This window comes from Lepidothrix coronata, unplaced genomic scaffold (assembly GCF_001604755.1).
Source record: "Lepidothrix coronata isolate B3197 unplaced genomic scaffold, Lepidothrix_coronata-1.0 Scaffold177, whole genome shotgun sequence".
Classification (NCBI taxonomy): Eukaryota; Metazoa; Chordata; class Aves; order Passeriformes; family Pipridae; genus Lepidothrix; species Lepidothrix coronata.
Window position 1 is genome coordinate 1,411,719 of NW_016690357.1, and position 17,686 is coordinate 1,429,404.

A 17,686-nucleotide genomic window follows, 5' to 3' on the forward strand; every position below is an offset into this window, starting at 1 on the left:
ATTGCAGAAATGGGGCCATATGGTGATGTAAAACCATTCATGGAACTCCTATTCATGTTCATGTCAGATTGAGGGCAATGAGCCATATGGTACTCAAATGCAAAACTTTGAAGCTAAGTCAAAATAGCTTCAGTCTAGTCCTTGTCACTGACTTTTACATTTTCTTCATTAAAGGAGAACTTAAGTGGCATTCTACCATGGTACTTGCAACCAGTAGTTTCAAAAAATTGTGTTTAATCTTCTACTACTGCTACTTTTCATTTAAGTTCTAAATTTTGGGTTCTCTTCTCTGCCAAGAGCTTTATCCCTTGAGAAACACTAGTCAAATGTAAATGATCTAGCAGATATATCAACTTTCTTAACAGAAGTACACTGTGCACCTATGAATAGTGTATCAGAGAGCTGGGACAATGCCTTTATTTAATTATTAGAGTGATTAAAAGCTGACTGACATTTCTGATTGTTCTTCTACTCCTCTGCACATAAAAAAGCAGAGTGAAAAAGAAGGCCTTGATATTCACCAATATCTATGGTATTTAGCATTAATATTTGCAGGAATTACTTTGATATCAGCCTAATATATTTTCTAGACACAAGTATAGACCATCACAGATTTTATCAGCACATTTTCAAAAAAGCAAGCATAATGGTAAATGCTTCTTCTCCGTTGTCAGAAGCTTTGAAGACTGTGCATCTTCTTTAACAGCATATTAGCACTTTCAAAAGAGGCCAAAAACTGATTCCATTACTATTTTGCATTCCACAAAACTCTTCGAGCATCCACTATGAAGTATATATGAAATCTAAAAAGTTGCTGATAGCATATGGATCTTTTATGGGGGGCAAATCTCTTATTACATGCTATAGTTCCCATTTCTTATCATGATGTTAGAGCCTCTTGCATAAAAATTTTATTGCTTATTGCTGCTCAGTTCAGCTCTTTCCTCTTCTCTATTATCATCCAGTGACATAAAATGTTTTCAAAAATTGACATGCCTGAGGGACTGGATGCCATCCAGAGGGACCTGAACAAGCTTGAGAAGTGGGCCCATGGAAACATCGTGAGGTTCAACAATCCCCCATACAAATACAGACTGGGAAATGAAGGGATTGACAGCAGCTCTGCTGAGAAGGACTTGGAGGTACTGGTGGATGGGAGGCTGGACATGAGCTGGCAATGTGTACTTGTGGCCCAAAAAGCCAAACATATCCTGAGCTGCATCAAAAGTGTGGACAGCGGGTAGAGGGAAGTGATTCTGCCCCTCTACTCTGCTCTGGTGAGACACCACCTGGAATAATGTGTCCAGCTCTTGGGTCCCCAGCACAGGAAAGGCATGACCCTGTTGCAGTGGGTCCAGAGGAGGCCTGCAATAATTATCAGAGGACTGGAATACTGCTCCTATGAAGCTGGTGTAGTTCAGCCTGTAGCAGAGAAGACTCTGGGGGTGACTTTATTGCAGCTTTTCCATACTTAAATGGGTCCTATAAGAAAGATGGGGACAAACTTTTTAGCAGGGTCTGTTGTGACAGGACAAGGATGATGGTTTTAAACTAAAAAGGGCAGATTTAGACTAGATGGAAGAAATTTTTAACGATGTGGATGGTGAGGCAACTGGAACAGGTTGCCTAAAGAGGTGGTGGGTGCTCCATCCCTGGAAACATTCAAGATCAGATTGGATAGGGCTCTGAGTAACCTGATGTATTTGAAGATGTCCCTGCTTATTGCTGGGAGGTTGGACTAGACCAACGTCCCTTCAACGTCCCTTCCAACCCAAACTATTCTATGACTCTATTATAATCTCCACAGCAAATAATTATAATATCATAGAGACATTAGTTTATATGGCCCCACTCTGCAACTTACAGTAGGTGTAGGATTAGAACTTCTGGAAGGAATCTTTTCACATTTTGTTGAAATGTTCTTTGGGTTAGTTTTATTTTCACAGGTGTTTAATTATTCAAACAAGTGTTATGCTGAGTCAAATTACTACATGTGCAAGTTATTGGCAGCCAATGGGAACAATTAATTAATGATATTACCTTTAATTAAAAGAAGAAAAAAAATTCCTAGTAAATATAGAGAGGAAAAAACCAACTTATTTTTACATTTTCACTGACATAGCAAATATACATCAATAAGATGCTCACTATTTGCACAAAAATACATTTTAAGATATCTGACAAAAGCTCTGACATGTTTAGAAAGAATGTCAGGGCTTTTGTTTAGGTAAAGTGAAAGACTGAAATATAAAATTCCTGTTTGCTTCATTTTTTTAATTATGCACTCTCTTTCTGTCTGAGAAAGAAATAAATAAACAGACTGAAAAAACAGCTCACATAAACTTTTTGCAATTCTGTGATTGTCCTGTCAGACTGCAAAATACCTTAATTTGACTGTGCTGTAGCAAGAGATCAGTACTTTTCAGCCTCCCTTTCAAAAGAAACAATTATACATATATAGAAAAAGATGAAAATTTCAGTGGAGCAATTGTCTGGCTATGTGCAGAGAGACCTGTGTGCTTGCTTGCTTTTAACCCTGGGCTGCATCCTGCTGCTAGGTGACTTACGGAGAAAGTTTATGTTTTACTGGTCCTTGTTTGTGGTCATGTCACCACCCAATGGTCAGCTCTCCAGAGGAGCTTAAATGCTGCACTGAATTGTTAAAACAATACAAAAGTTTTTAGCTGTTCTCCACTTCAGTATAATTTCCCTGTGAGTATGTGTGACCTATCTAATGTTCATGCTGCTGTCTGCAGCATGTCAAGTTACACAGGGAGTGCCAGAACAGTGATGTCAGGAGATAGGGAATAGTCTCTGGAGGGGAATACTAGTAACAATATTGGCAGATCTTTGAAGTATCTGCCTAAAGTCATAGCATATCAGAGTGTGTGACTAAAGATAAGTATAACATATGAAGGGAAGAGGCCAAAGTGCCAGGGTGTAAGAGAGAACTGTGTCCTACCAGCTGAAATGTCCCACAGCACCAGTGTTGCAACCCAGCTTCTCCCTCACTCTCTGGAGTACGGCATGCCAGACAGCTGCCCGCCTGCGTGACCAGCTGGGGATGGTGTGTGCAGTGACAGACTGGGAGACAGAAAGGACTGAATGTTGATGGGGCCATGGGATATAGGAGTTAGGATTCTGCGGCATAAACCTCATAATCCTTGTGTGAGATTTGAAGGGAGTGGGCTTGTTACCACAGAGTCCCAAAGCACTTTGCCCCCCATCCAGTTGCTCTCATGTCATATTGGTTTATAATAGTGGCTGGTGAATACTACAAACTGTATAGCCAGCAGTCATGCAATACAATTACATGAAGCAGCCTTTATCCTGCTTCCTGCACGCTGTGTATCTTTGGGAAACCTCTACAGAGAAACTTCCCTCAAACTTGTGTAGACACTCTCTATGGATTTGTCGTCTTTGTAATGCCCTCCTACAGCCATAATCTTGGTCCTGACTGAGGTTTGTAGGACAAATTCTACTTCAAAAATCTTGTTTTCTTCCATAGAGAAGTTCATACCCTTTGAAATGCTGAGATCAGTGCCCTTCTAGATACAGGACATTTTCTGAAAGTAGTAGCTTGATCCATAATGACTTGAACACGGGCAAGCCAGATGAGAGTGTTTATCTATCCAGAAGGAAGAGCCACCAAACTCAGCAATGTCAGGATCAGGCCTTAGATAATTGGCCAGTTGCCTGAAGGTTTGTTTTGCATTCTGATACTGTTGTACCTTTCATGCTGACTTCCTTGACCTCATTACTCTTTTTTTTTTTTTTTTTGGTAAAATCACCAAATGTGCAATTTGGCTCATTTATTATAAAGCATAATGGGGACTAATGATAGAATGGTCTTTTTTTTTTTTGTCCTGGAAAGTGGGTAAATGCTCCTCAGGTGTCTGCAATTATACAGGTGAGAAGCACTGCTGGCCTTCACATCACTCCAGCTGTCACAGCTGTATGCTCTACTAATGAAAAAAGCAAATGCTCCCTCCTCCACTGTTGCCCTCTGTAATGAGAGAAGGATACTTGAGATAGTGTTAAAATGACTATTGTGCCTTTAAACCCTTTCTTATGCTGAAAGCTGATGAGTGTTTGCAATTTCAAAGCACTTTTTGAGTGCCTAACTAGTGAAACTGAGATTTTTAATTCTACATTTAGAATGCAAAGCCCACCCAAGCAATTTAATTCTTCTACAGCTTTCTTGAAGCTGTTCCAATCTATGTGACAGGGGGGTGGGTATCAGGAAAAAGTATTGGAAATTTAGCTGTTACACCTCAGCCCACTTTACAGTTTTTGCTTGCAGTTTATTGCAGAGCCAATTCTCCAAAGTCTAATAAGAAAAGATTATTTTTTAAAATTTATTTAATTGAGCATTTCCCATAATTTGCACAAGTTGAATTCGAAACACATTTTGAGAAGCTGTGGCTTTGTGTACCCTTGAATCTCAATGGATGGTACTGGGCACTGGTGTCACTTGATGACACTGGGCACATGAGATGAATGTGATGAGTGAATTGTATCTGTATAGACAGGCAATTTTCACATGACTCCTGGAGTGACCACTGTTACTGCTCTGATGGTTTGGGCTGGAATGGAATTATTTTTTTTGCAGTAGCTAGTGTGGGGTTATGCTTTGGATTCCTAGAGAAGCTGAACATTTACCTGTCCATGGAAAGTGGTGAATAAATTCCGTTTTTTGCTCTGCTTGTGCAGATGGTTTTTGCTTTATGTGCTTAACTGTCTTTATCTCAACCCATGAGTTTTCTCATTTTTACCCTTCTAGTTTTCTCCTTCATCCCACTGGGGAGGAGCAGCTGTGTGGGGCTCAGTTGTTGACTGGGGTTAAACCACAACAACTGCTTTCTGGTGTGTTTTCAGGACATTAAAGAGGGCCAGTTACTAAGAAGCATTCCAGTAGACTCCTGTCTCAGAAATCACTGAATGTAGAAATAGTCAGCAGTGCTTCAGTGGGTTGTCTTGGTTGCACTAAGCCATAACACTCGTGGTGTGAAATCTCGACAAGAAAATTATTGTCAAATACATGTATTCTTCAAACTAAGCTGAGAATTTTCAGCACCAAAACTGGTTCGTTTCCACTGTGTCAGTTCACTTCCATATGAGAATCAGCTGTGCGGTGAGATCTGTCTTTAAACTTGCTAGCTTGAGCTGCAGAGGCCTCAGCAGAGTAGCTAATACAAGCTGCAGAACATGCCTGAGAAGCAGAGTGGGTACTTGGGAGACAGGAGGAGCACAAAATTATATCAGCTGTGCTGTAAAAAGAAGCAAAGTGTACAAAAAAAAATAAATCCAGCTAGTTCAGTGCCCATCACAGCAGTGGCCAAAAAGTGTTTCCTAGGAATGAAAATAAGAGGACATAGACAAAGAGGTAAGGGGTTTTTTTGTTTTCCAAGCAGAAGAGCTCTAATATACTTGGATATTTCTCATTCTGATGCCATTTCATACCTTTGATTATGGTCATTGCCTTCTGCAAATCTTTCTGAGGTGGAGACTGGAACTGCATTTTCCAAGATGCTCTTAGGGCACAGATTTTGTACTGTTGCACAATATTTTGTTTTATTACCTATTCCTTTTCTAATAACTTGTTTTGCTTGGTGTGCTTTTGTGTCCATTGTTGATCATTTGGCTGCCTAAGCTGAGGCTGAAACAGCTGTATTACTGTGGATGTTTGTATACAACACTACTAGCCTCCTGTATTGCTAATTTCTTTATGCAGGATAGTTGTAATTAAACATTTCAATTTCTGTTTAGACCAAAAATTTCTAATTTACAGTAGTAGGTCACATTCAATAAAATTGGTTCACTGACATTAGGCTTAGAGGTTTGAAAGGAGAAGCCTTGCACACCACTGATTGCTTTTTAGAAAACAGGTTGTGTTCTGATCTGAATTGAAGACACAGATGAATGTCCAGGTCTTTGGGTTCTGATTCAAAGAAGGGAGATCTCAAGAGACAGCATTTAACACTCTACTCCTGTGTTATTTTTAATATTTTTATTAATATAGCCATCTGAGAAAGGAAACAGGTGAGCTAAGTGCATTTCCTGATGGCTTTCTTATTGTTTGAGCATTTCTTTCATCCTTTTTACTGTGGTTTAAGTTTAACTAATTGTATGACAGTATTGGACACCAGAAACATATAGGGCCTTTAAAATGCTTCATTGTTTGTACTTGGTCTTTCATAGCAGTTGGGGGAGAAGTAATGGCTGGCTCTTCTATCTGTCTTTAAAGATGCAGAGAAGTAAAGCAATATAAAGACACATTTTTATGAAAAGAAAAATCTGTGTGAGGGTTTTGGTTGTGGAATTACAGATAACTCTTAACATCCAACAAAATACTTTTCTAATTCTACAAATCACAAATTAATTGTAATATCATTTTTCATTTCCTAAATATAGATACCAGCTTATTGAAGTCAGGCCTCAATATTGCCAGTCTTCAATTAGTCTTTAAATAGAACAAAGTGAGTCAGACTCAAACAATTATGTTTGGAACAAAGAGATTTGATTACTCGGCCAGAGGCCTCTAGCTTTTACCTCAATACCATAATTTTGAATCTGCACTTGGTGTAATTAAAGGAAGTGAGTGGAACTACACAAATGATGCATTTGGCTCAAGATTCCACAGCAGTCTAAATAAAAATATTAAGTGTGCAGCTGTTTTTAATTATCTAACAAGAATAAAACTCTATGTGGACATTTCTAGAAACTATTAAGGACTTATGACCCCATTAAAAACCCAGAAAGCACCAACTGAAATAGGGTAAATATTCCAGTTGGCAAAATTTTCCTCTCCATTACACCTTACACTGTACAAATTTCCACTCCTCTAGCTATTGTGATAGGCAGGGGAGATGCAAGTTTCTATTGTGCCATTGGACTAGAGTTCTCCTCTTTTACCACCAGTTTCCTTTATATCCCACAGTTATCACAGCTTTCAGTCTTGCAACACTGAAGTCTTAGAAATCTGGAACAAGTTCAGATTTCAATGCTAGAAGATTACTTCCACAGGAGTGGAAGTAATAATGTCATTATTGTGATATCACACATTAGCTACAGATATAACAAGCTTAGAACTGGCCTAGAAATTTGGAAGAATAAGGAAACTCTTGACTTCTACATTTCTGGAATTCATAGATGAGATGTTTATCCATTTAATTTGCTGGGAGAAGGAGAGAAGGCATAATTTGGGGGTATGTTGATAGTATACCTATTGGAGTATATACATACAGTGCTTACGATCATATTTTTTAGTAATAAGAACATATGGTTGCCTACTTGAAAATCCACAGGTTTGTTTCTTTACATGTTATAGGGTAAATTCTCCTGACTTTCACTAATCACTCCCTACTAGGCTGAATATGTGTGCAAGATGACTGCATAAAAAGACTTGAGGATTCATTCAGCCAGGAAGGTGTCAGACCATCTGCAGTGCTTGATGCTGACTCCCTTAGCAGGGCCACTAGTTTGCATCCTGTTCTGAGGTGTCTTTTACTTCAGGTTGTTCAGGATATCAACTGAAAGATAAATTATGTGCTTCCAGGAGCAAAAAAACCCCATAGGTGCACTTAATCCCAGCTCCTAAGTTCCTCTGTGAAGCTGTGCCAAAATGCAAATACCACTTTATGACCTAGGGACCAAGGACGTGGAAAGTAGGGTATAATGAGCAAAGTAACCAGCAGACTGAGTAGATTACAGGAGCTATCCATGACTGACCAAGAACAAGGAACAATTGAGTTTTATTGGATTTTTTAGGATTTCTAAACTCTAGGAGAATATTTGATGTCAGTTATGTTCTGTGCATGCTTTTAACTTGAAAACTTGCTTTTTCTGCAGCTAATTCAATTATATCTATTGAGGAGTAAAAATTGGAAGCACACATTTTGTGGGGAAGATTAATTGAGTGAAAGATTAACAAAGGCCATTATAAATGAGAAAGATATTTTGGCAGGAATTTACTGGATTAAACTGTTAAATTTTCTCACCATAACTCTAAATTGTAGAGTATTCAGTGTTTCTGGAAATATAGTATACAAGATACTGTAACTTTTATTCAGAGAATTCTTGAATTATTTTTATTTTACCAGCTAACCTTATATCCATATATTAATGGGCCATCAATTAAAAAATGGATCTAAGTCTTAGTATATCTCATTAATTCAATTTTCTGCACTGGCTAAAACTCAAAAATAAATGGTAATTTCAAGGAAGTACAAGTGGCTATATAGTTATGCTTTAATTATCATAGATTCTGAAGTTTTGCTAGCCATATGGGAAATCAATATGAGGTAGCATGGCAACTGTAAAATTTTGGAGGATGGATTGTTAGATGAAGTAAGAAGGACACAAAAAAAGTAGATTCACGGTAACATAATGCATGCAAACTTTGTAGTAAAGTTATGACAAATACAGTTATTGTTCTGATCTTGATTGTTCATTTATAAACTTAACTTGATTAGGGTTTCTATAGGAAATTTTAATTTGCTACTACTTTTCTTAATGTCTCCAGTTCTTAAAACACATAAAACTTGTATTACACAATGTAGTAGAAAGACAGTGTAACTGTTCACAAGTTGCATTTATCTGCATGAATACATGCCTGAATATTCAAGTCCAAATTCCATTTACTGATCTTATTATTTGAAGCACCAGTAAATTATAAAGGTAAAAGTCTTCCAGTAGACATTCGTATCTATGCCCTTGTCTACTTCTAATTTTTGTTATAATGCTTGTTACATTGCTGAAAAGCCTGCCAAACTCACTTGATGAGAATGTGAACCTCTTTTTTTTTTTTTTTTTTTTTGCAAAGTATTGGAGAAAAATCTTCTAATAACTCTGAAAGATAAGGAAATACTGCTACTCACATTTACATTTGCAGAATTTATATGCCACTATTTATTCTTGTAATGTTGCCTACCTTAAAAAAAAAAAAAAGAGAGGTCTGGAACCAGCCTGGGCTGCCACGTAGCTCCCAAGAATACTGCAAATGCTTCCAGGCACCTACAGTTTTGGTCATGAGAGTACACAGGTGTTCCTCTGACACAGCTGAGCCTCTCTCATCAGATGCCAAAGGCTCATCCTCAAGAGGTCTGAAAGGCTGCATAAATTTACAGAACAGCCTCTCTCATTCAGGTTTCAACAGTTGTTCCTTTAAAGAGGCAAATAAAGAACCTTTTACATCACTATGCACAGAGTTTTAGCCTCAGAAAGAAGCCCCTTGAAATTGTATAAACTATGATTGGAAGCCTTTGAAGGACTTCTGAGACTCTAGAAGACTTCAGCACTGTTTTTCCTACCTCCTGGACTCAGTGAGGCTTAAGCAAAAGATTTATATTGCCCTGTTCAGACATTGACAGTTTGTGAGGCATGTGTAGGAACAGTTGCAGCTACCTAGGGAATTTCAGTCCGAACAAAGAAGCACGCAGGTATTTTAATTGCTTGGACTCATGAATTGGAACAATTTACATTGCAACACTTGGCCAAGTTATCATTTTCTACCTTGTCATCAGCTGCACAGCTCACTGACTTTCTTCTGAACTCCTGTAATTCACAGTCTGACGTACTAAGGTGAACTGTAACTCTTGTTGTATATAGCCCATGAACATTTTTTAAGCACTTGACTTTATTTCAAGCACTTGACTAATCCTACCATTGCGCAGCAAAACAGTCAAGTGCATGTTCATCTCCTTGAAATTTCAGGAAGCTGAGAACCAAATTATAATAAAATGTATACCTGAAGGCTTTACCAAAGCAGGACTCAAAAGATCTGCTTTTGTGTTGTCTTTTTTGTGAGGTTACAGTCTGCTGTATTACATTTCAATAATTCTGTTTTGTTGACAAGCCTGTGCAATTATTCTCAGCTGTAAATTTTCATAGCTCCAAAATGTGTTGGTTTAAAAAGCAAAAAGTAGTAGTTAGCACTGGATTCATAATGAGTAGGCAGATAGAAAGGGCAAAAATATATAAATTATAATTGCTTCAATAAAGGGGAAGAAATCCTTTCATTTATATTGTTAGATCTAGTTAAGATCTATCAGCTTAGGACTTCCATATAGTCAGTAAAGACTGTGTGATAGAAGATTTGAGCCAAAGTAAAAAGGACATTTCTCAAAGAGGCAAACTGACAAAAGAATGCTCATTTAGGGCTTGATACAGAGCTCCTTCAAGATCCATAAGATGAATAACCTCATATATGTTGTTTGGCTGCCATTTCCGATGAAGTCCATAAATCATTCCAGTTCAAGCTCAACTTAGAGGAGTTGAAATGAACCTCTGTATATAGTTCTTATAATTAAAGTGCAGTTACACATTTTTGCTGTTGAGTGTTTGGCTGAAAATGGTTTCATGGCAATCATGACTTCAGTGAAGACTCATCTTTGACAGCTAAAACATCCAACATTTTTGAACATTACTTCCACAGATGTATTCCAAAAAGATGACATTCAAATGTAATAAAGTTTGGACTTGAGGCCAAAACTGGTTATAAAGAGTTTATAAAATGATTCCTTCAAAGTGGAAGGGAATGTTGTGAAGACATGGCTAACATATTCTAGTTGCCTTGTGATTCTCGAAAGCAACTATCTTCTGTAAGCTAAATGAACACGTTTTCGTCTTGGCAATTGATGAACTACAGAGAAAGCAATATCTTCTTATTATTGGTGATAAAAGAATAGAATCCAGCTATTAATTTTTGGCTAGATTTACTTTGAACTAGCAGCAAGAGAAAATAAAGACATTGTAAAGTAAGGATACTAAAAGTTTAATTCAAATAGAGATTATAATAAATTAATGCAGTTTCTTATGAAATGTTGATCTTTTTAGGTTCGATTTTCAGCTAAAGACTTGCATCCTCTTGTGAATTTCAGATAAGAGAGTCATTGTACTTCTAGTTATGGGATTCAAATTGCATAAAAAAATGTAGCTGTGCCAGAGCTTCACACTCACCACAGTCATTGACACTGTAGAGGCGTATCTGAAGATGGGGTTTCGAGCATTCTGTGTTCTGTTTATGCAGTGTAAATTTCAAACCACCATAGTACTAGTTCTGGGTTTCCAGGCCACTGAAAGGAAGTCTGAAGATCTGAAATGAAGATGTGAGTCAACAATGACCATCTGAATTGAGCAGGTTCACTGTTATTGCAGCAGCTAGTGTGGTATCCACCAGGTTAGTCTGAGTCAACTAATCATTTTTCAAAGACACACTAAACATTTTGTTGCCAACTCCTCATCACAGTATCAATCTATACTCTTAAAATCTCCACAACAGATGCTGTCATGCTGTGACAAACGGAAAATTAATTTTCTCTGTTAAATATGCCTTCTTACTCTTAAAGCTTGATGAGAGACTTCCTCACATTGATACCTTCTCTGGCGCAAGCTGAAGATGGCATTTAGCAAACAGATACCTGACTGAGAATTCAGGAGAAATCATGTGTATAGTAGCCATGTATTGCCAAGAAATTATATATCTATCAACACTTACTTACTGCCAAGTCTGTCTCCACATGCTGACCTGACCTTGTTTTCACATTTTTGACTTTGTCATCTTTGTTTAAATCTCCATTTATATCTTTGTACATTGAAAATTTGTTCCCATTTTATCACTCAGATAGTGGAAAAGGATTAGCAAGAGAGAAGACTGAGTGCGGGAAGCCCATAGCACAGTTTTAGGTCTTTCCCATTTCACAGCATAAAAAGAAAAAGCCTATGGCAATTTTCTAGTGTTTTGCCTTAGTATAAAAAGAATTGGGAGCGTCATTCAGCAAAAAAGAGTCAATGCTGGTGAAGCAAGGGAAATGTCAACATTACCTTTGTTATTAAAACTAAAGTTGACATTTAGGAGTTGGAAGAAATTACAGCCAAACAGTTTAGCACTCTGCTGTCATTATGTAAAGGATAGTAATGCCAAGGATTTCTGGAAGGTTTTGTGTACAGTGCTCGTAAGGAAGATTGCTGCAAGCAGCACATCCATAGGAAACAAGTACAATATGATTAAGTAAGAAAGAAAGATGGGGAAAGAGATTACAAAAAGCATAAGTCGGTCCAAACATTTGATAGATATGTAACTCTTCTCAGCAAGATACACTTTTCAACAGATATCACTAGTAGTTGTAGTCTTCCCATTACTTTTCTTCATCTGTCAGCACCTTCAGATACTCTATGGTAAGAGAAATGACAGTCTTGTAAAACAAGTAATGTAGGGTAATTGACTTTCTGAATTTTATGATTTTTTTTCATTAATTAAAGGAAAACTGTATTGTAATCATTACAAAGCATACAGAAAATAATCTGTGCTCCTGGTTCTTGCTATATTTTATGTCAACTTTTATGGTTACTAAGTAAATATGAGAAGCCTTTTTATGCTGCGTTATGTACGCAGTTGAAAGCGTTATAGTAGCAGTGCTAGTCTGTTTCCCAGGTGACAATACTTCTTGTGGGTTAGTGAGAAGATGGTAATTTCTCTGTAGCAAAAATTATTAAAGATGAAAGTATTTCAATAAATGTTACTTTAAAAGCTGGCATTAAAATTATCTATGATTAGTATCCTTGGAAAATGCCATCTTCAACATAGAAAGTGAGTTATGTGAAATCATGTAAATTAAATATTCTATTCTCTAGAGATCAGGACAAAAATGAAATATAAATGATGCAAAATCAACATCATTACAAAAACACGTGTCAAAAATTTGAAAGCACTTTAGTACTAGAAAAGAGGGAAAGTTTAAGGGCATAAAGTTGATGTTACTAAGGGTTTAAGCTTGTCAAATTATTGTTTTAAAAGCAATAGGCCAAAGACATGACAAACATGGAAATTATGATTGCCATGGTTAGAAATTCTTAAGGGTTTGATTAGTTATTATTAGATGTGCTGCCTATGTATCACTAACTGATACTAAATAAGGTAAGAGCATGGAAGACCACAATTATTCTCTGGTCACGGAAACATCATATGCCAATATTAAAAGACAAAAAGAAGAAAAATCCTCATAGTCAGAACACTAAATTCTTCAATACTTCTATCAGTTTTAAGTGGACAATAGTAAAGTAGATTGATAAATAAACAGATATATCTTCTTGTTTAAAATCTTTATTTTAGCTTCAGGCTAAGAAATGGAAAACTTGAGTCATGCATGTTTCCGGATAATGAAATTTAACAATTTAATAAAAACTAACCAGAGTTTATAGATGGCTCTGTGCTAACAGCAGCATTATACATACTGCAAAATTCAAAATATCCTCGTGATCTTCTGCAGTCTATTCTGAGTCTAATTTAAGACCGCTTTTATGCTAAAATGTTTATTCTAAGCATTGTAGTTGATATTTCCTAATTTTTTGGTTTTTTTTTAGTTTTTAAGTAAGCACCACATATATTTGGTTAGAAAACCAATTATAGTAAATTGTTTCCATGAAACAACTAGCTAAGACGATTTTATGAAATTATAAGTAAATATATTGACCAGTTACACATTTGAATAAGACATTAAAGATTTATATAACTGCAAATGTTGCAAAGAATTTAATTCAGAATGTAACAGAGGTATTTATATGGATTATTTAAAAATATTTGAAGATAATAAGTGCTTTGTAACTATAGTGTCTATAGTACTTCAAAGATAGATGCTATAGTATTTTTTAAGTTGAAATGCTGATAGCAGAAAACTGTAATGTAAAATGTGTTGTGTTAATTAATTAATCAACCTTATATTGCTGAGTCAATACAGATATTTCACCAGAATTATTTTTCCTAATTTTTTTTTTTTGAGGGGGTGAAGGGACAAGGAGGGTGTCTTTCACTCTTTCTTTTCTCCTTCATAATACCTTTATCATGTCTCTGTGTTGCAGCCTACCTAAATGTTTTTTAATGGCAAAGTTTTTAATTCAAAGATCAGCTAGTTCTTACCTCACCATATAATAAGCAGCAAGAAACAGATCCCAACTGATGTCTGAGAATTTACACAATGCCACTTCACATAGATACTAATTGTAGTAGCAAAACAAGTATGATGATGTTATCACTGTAGCATGTGGTTTGTTAATAGAACTATTAAATTCTGTCTCTCATCATGGGAAATTAATTTAAGTGTAGAACAGTCCTAGTAAGTCTATACAGATCCTCATTCTGGGAATAACTTGATTGCAGATGTTTTATTTTCTCTTGTAATATGCCCAGAACTTAAGATGGCAAATAATACGTTTAAAGGTGCTGAAACTAGCAGAGGAAATAGGAGGAGAAAAAAGGCATAAAGAGAATGCCTGGAACAGCAAAGCCGGCTAAGATCATCCCTTTGCTTATGGAATTGGTTACCATTTTTATGATCATGTGGCAGCAGCCAGCTTTATAATTCTTAGACACAATTTTTGTGCCCTTTCTAGTTGCACTTGTCCAACTATAAGACGAAATTAATGACATGTAGATAAACCACTTGGTTTAATTTACTAATATTTCACAAGTTTATTCTTTTTGCAAGATGGTGCATGTTAGAGTACTCACAGATATATATGATATTGCTTTAAACTTTCCCTAGCTTTAAGGAACTTCAAAAAACAAAAGAGAATGCCAAATGCTTCGCACATTTGGTGTTTGTTTTTTTCGTAGCCGAAAATAAAAGTGACAGTGTCATTATTAAATACCAGGTGCTTAAATACGAGGTTCATGGAATGTAATTTTGATACTAGATAAAAGCAAGTCAGGGGCTGGTCTACAAAATGTTTGGTATCTGTCATATGTAGTTTTGAGGTGACTAAGTAGGATGCCAAGGTCATTCTTTAGCAGATGTTTTGGAACACTTTGCCCATGAAAGAAGGAAGAAATCCTTTGATTTGGTAATTTAAAACAAAACTAGTAGAATGGAACAAGACAAGAGGGGGTGAAATATCTAGTTTTGTTGTTTATTCAGTTGACTCTCTGGTCATCTCCTTTTCCTCTACTCTAAAACTTCTTGAAAACGTTTCACTACATTGTCTTCTTTCTCTTTATACCACCTAGCAACTAAAAATTATGTGTTTTTAAAGCAAAGTGGATAAAATTGTTTTTATTAATGTCTCTGTTGAATGTTAATGGTGGAAATTGGTTTGCTTTGTTATCTGACATTTCTCAATTGTGAATGTTTTCATGACTAAAGAGTTTGATACAATCTATCTATATCTGAATGGTATTGACTGGTTGATCAATACATGTATCCATAGATGTTTTGTACTTCTGATTTACCTGACAAAGGACTGAATAGAACGCATAAAGTTCACAGAACTATAGCTCTGCAAGTTTAGTATTCTTTGAGATCTCTTTGTTCTGCTCCAAGTCAGATATCAGGGAAATAACTTCAGCATATTCTTCATATGCACTCTACCAAGTATATCCACAATATTGTTTCAACTGTTTGGATTCTGTACAACATGTGGACAAAAAAGTGATGAAGACCAAAATGGATATGGAATGAGTTCATGTGGTTGAACCAATAAACAAGACTATTGCAGCGTGCAATCAAGTTTATCACATACATATACAATAAACCTGCCAAATGAAATGCTGAGTAAGTAAAGTATTAGGAACCATTTAGCATTGCTTTGTTTTGTTTTGTTTTTATTATTTTTTTATTTTTTTTTGTGTGTGTGTGAAACATATTTTCTGAAAGTATTTAAATCCCTTCTAGAGTGACCTGCTGTGCTGTCCAACTGGATAAGTGATTTCTGTTACTATATCAAACAGAGTGATGACATTTAGAGAGGCAGAAGAAACTGTGTGGCAGTGCTACTTTACTCCCTCCTGGAGCCTCACAAAATGTCATTTGTGTCATGCTGAGTGCTGTTTATTTTAGGATAAGAGACATTTACAGGTTTGACTACTAAAGTGCTCTGAGACAGCCTAATAAAAAGGCACAAACAAAAATAAATAGAAGAATGGTATGATTTTAATGTAGTATCACCAATTTCCAGCAGCTGCAGAACCAGCCTATTTGTATTTCATAAGACTAAGAAGGTAGTCTCAGACTACCAAATGTTTTTCTATGGCTTAGCATGAGGTTTCACAATAAGGTAAAGCAGATCTAAAATTGTAATCCTTAGTTAGAGAGCCATCTGAGCTGCATACTGTGGCTGCTCTCCTTGTAGTGGTTCAAGTAATTGAGTGTAGAAGGGTTGAACAGTAACTCTTCATCAGTAAAACAAAATTTAGTCTTTAGTGGGATCAATATTCATCCTCCTAGGTGGCTGTAGAATCATAGAACGGGTTGGGTTGGAAGGGACATCAAAGATCAGCTAGTTCCAAGGCCCCTACCATGGACAGGGACACCTTCCACTACATCAGATGGCTCAAAGCCCCATCCAACCTGGCTTTGAATAATTTCAGGGATGGGGCATCCATAACTTCTCTGAGCAACCTGTTCCAGTTGTCTCATTACCCTTAGAGTAAACCATTTCCTCCTAATACCTAATATGTCCTAATATTTCCTTCTAATACCTAAATCTCCTTTGTCCTATTACTGCCCTGGTAAAAAGTCCCTCTCTCTTGTAGATCCCCTTCGAGTACCGAAAGGCTGCTATAAAGTCTCACCAGAGCCTTCTTATCTCCAGAATACTTCTCTCTGCCCAGTAGTTCATACCCTTAGTTACAACTTCCTGAACACTTTCGTATGTTTCGTGTAAATATATCAACAGCCAACAAAAGCTGGGGGAAGGAGGGGTGTTTTGTTTGTTTGTTTTGGTCTGGATTTGCTTTGGTATTCTTTTTGTTGACACATTTTCAGTAAGAATTTTTTTTTTTTTCATGTGTTGCACAGTGGGCTCCATAATGAATTCAAATGGGAAAGAATTAAACTGGATGAGACAGTAGACTTAGTTCACATCCAGAAAATAATGCAGTCACAACACTATCTCTGCAGTCAATAAACCTTTGCATCTCAGGAGGTATATTTTTTTTCTCCTTTATAGGTCATATAGAATGTAACAGAAGACTTCCACTGGTTTTACCAACTTAGTAAAGAATAAAAACACTGCGGAAGAGTTCATGGCCTTTCAGGAATGTCTTGTAGAAATAATTTAATAGAGAATTAAATTCATCATCCTGCACCTATTCCATGGCAGAATGATTTACGGACTCCTGGCTTGATGGACAGAAATCACTTTTATTGCTCATGATTCAGGGTTTTTATCTCATTCGCTTTCAGCTGGGAGTGGTTAAGCAAATCAAGACAGAGCACAACTGCAAGTCACACATCCATCACTCTCTCAGGCCGGCCTATCACACATACACACACAGACCCTGGAGTTTCAAGTTACCTCTTATTCACAGCCCTGCATGGTGAATCACAAACTGAAGAGCTCAGCTCTCCCTGGGCAGTAAATCATGGCTTAGAGAAAACAATACAAGGTCATCTGAACATTCCGCAGGACTTTCTCACATTTGTCTTGCTACACTATTCATGGCTTATTTTAGGTATAGAAATTTCTATTAATATTTCATTAAGATTACCTTTTTTTTTTACTTGTATGGATTCCCCCAAAATCTAGCTGATCACCTAATTTCAAAGTGAATTTGGGATGTTGCACATCTGTGTCTTTCCAGAGCAACTCAGAAAAGCTGTGTTACCAATGTGTTCTCCTTGTGTCTGTCTTAATTACTTGTTTTTGATTGGGAAGGGTTGCTTAGCATGATTTGGAGGTGAAAACATAAATA